The following is a 2,497-nucleotide window of genomic DNA, read 5'->3' on the forward strand; positions in this document are numbered from 1 at the left end:
TGTGCTCTCAGGGCATGTGTGTTCCCGGGCACGTGTGCTCTCAGGGCACGTGTGCTCACGGGGCACGTGAGTTCCAGGGCACATGTGCTCTCAGGGCACGTGTGTTCCAGGGCACATGTGTTCCAGGTCACGTGTGCTCTCAGGGCACGTGAGTTCCAGGGCACATGTGCTCTCAGGGCACGTGTGTTCCAGGGCACATGTGTTCCAGGTCACGTGTGCTCTCAGGGCACGTGAGTTCCAGGGCACATGTGCTCTCAGGGCACGTGTGTTCCAGGGCACATGTGTTCCAGGTCACGTGTGCTCTCAGGGCACGTGAGTTCCAGGGCACATGTGCTCTCAGGGCACGTGTGTTCCAGGGCACATGTGTTCCAGGTCACGTGTGCTCTCAGGGCACGTGAGTTCCAGGGCACATGTGCTCTCAGGGCACGTGTGTTCCAGGGCACATGTGTTCCAGGTCACGTGTGCTCTCAGGGCACGTGAGTTCCAGGGCACATGTGCTCTCAGGGCACGTGTGTTCCAGGGCACATGTGTTCCAGGTCACGTGTGCTCTCAGGGCACGTGAGTTCCAGGGCACATGTGCTCTCAGGGCACGTGTGTTCCAGGGCACATGTGTTCCAGGTCACGTGTGCTCTCAGGGCACGTGAGTTCCAGGGCACATGTGCTCTCAGGGCACGTGTGTTCCAGGGCACATGTGTTCCAGGTCACGTGTGCTCTCAGGGCACGTGAGTTCCAGGGCACATGTGCTCTCAGGGCACGTGTGTTCCAGGGCACATGTGTTCCAGGTCACGTGTGCTCTCAGGGCACGTGAGTTCCAGGGCACATGTGCTCTCAGGGCACGTGTGTTCCAGGGCACATGTGTTCCAGGTCACGTGTGCTCTCAGGGCACGTGAGTTCCAGGGCACATGTGCTCTCAGGGCACGTGTGTTCCAGGGCACATGTGTTCCAGGTCACGTGTGCTCTCAGGGCACGTGAGTTCCAGGGCACATGTGCTCTCAGGGCACGTGTGTTCCAGGGCACATGTGTTCCAGGTCACGTGTGCTCTCAGGGCACGTGAGTTCCAGGGCACATGTGCTCTCAGGGCACGTGTGTTCCAGGGCACATGTGTTCCAGGTCACGTGTGCTCTCAGGGCACGTGAGTTCCAGGGGGCACATGTTCTCAGGGCACGTGTGTTCCAGGGCACATGTGTTCCAGGTCACGTGTGCTCTCAGGGCACGTGAGTTCCAGGGCACATGAGTTCCAGGGCACGTATGTTCCAGGGCACATGTGCTCGCAGGGCACATGTGCTTACACGTGTCCCGTGCACAAACCGAGCCCGCACGCTCACACAGCTCTGCACACACATGCCGGAAGGGGCGAATTTGTCCCCTCTGCTCGGTCTCTCTGCCTTGCTGCCACTGCCCCCAGCCTGCCATCTTGAAGCCCAGACGGGCTAGTGGGCATCTAAGATACACGGCCCCCTGGTCACAAACACATCGGTTCACTCAGACCCGTTTAGACCCAAACAGACGGACACCCAGGCGCTCACGTACATCACCGTGTGCGGTTAAGTACAGGCACTGAAGCTGACACGGGCAGCTCTAAGCGCACAGCTCCACGCAGACAGTCCCGTGTAGGACACACCAAGACAGAGGCCGAGAGGCACACATGAGGACACGCTTGGACAGGCAGCCCTGCACGGGGATGACAGACTGCGCCTGCGCCCAGACCCAGTCACACAGACACGCGTGGCAGGTGACACGTGGGCAGCTAGTGCATACACTGTACATACACGCAGAGCGTGCACACAGGCTCCCAGACACCCCCCACAGTTACACACACTCTTTGGGGGGTCTGCCTGCCTCTCTGGGACCCTTTCTGCCCAGGGCGGCCCCGATGTGGCCAAGAGGCTGATGGGAAGGGTGATCCGCTGGTCCCCGGCCCCACGAGGTCCCTGGCATCTCTCCCCGCCTTCCGCGCATTTCCTGAGGCAGTGCGTGCCCAGAGGAGGGGGGTGTGCATTCACAGCTACAACTGCTGCACCCCTTCCCCACCTTCGTTCACTCCCTGCAGCGCATTGGCCCAGAGGCTCCAGGGCCCCGCCCAGCAGAGGGCGAGGCAGGAGGCACTCCAGTGGGGGTGGGGGGGAAGAGCTCTGGGAGGGGCACAGGGGGTCCCCCATGGTGCAGTGGAGCACGGCTTCCCCCAGGGCCTCCAGCCAGCAGGGCGCCCACCCTGGCTCAACCCAGCGTCAGCCCTTTTTCTGTCTTGGGTTCTCGTGAGTTTTCTGTTGTTCTTTTTAAAGGGTCCCTGCCCCTAATGGTTCAGTGGCGGCTAAATGAACTTGCCCCTCGGCCCCTCCCCAGGCTCCCTCCGGCCAGGGAGCTGAGGGTCAGCCTCTGCGCCCCTCCTGAGTCTCGCCCCTCCCTGCCCTGCCCTCTGCAGAAGCAAGTCCCAGTCGGAGATGAGCCTGGAGGGCTTCTCAGAGGGGCGGCTGCTGTCCCCCGTGGCTGCAGCCGC

General features: G+C 61.9%; 1 protein-coding gene across 1 annotated transcript in view; it reads left to right on the top strand.

Moving 5' to 3' along the window:
- The window catches only part of DAGLA (diacylglycerol lipase, alpha), a gene marked incomplete at both ends in the record, with an annotated part of 23,772 nt that overhangs the window by 20,025 nt on the left and 1,250 nt on the right, over nt 1-2,497 (top strand). The window lies entirely within an intron of this gene.

This window comes from Myotis brandtii, unplaced genomic scaffold (genome assembly GCF_000412655.1).
Source record: "Myotis brandtii unplaced genomic scaffold, ASM41265v1 scaffold369, whole genome shotgun sequence".
NCBI lineage: Eukaryota > Metazoa > Chordata > Mammalia > Chiroptera > Vespertilionidae > Myotis > Myotis brandtii.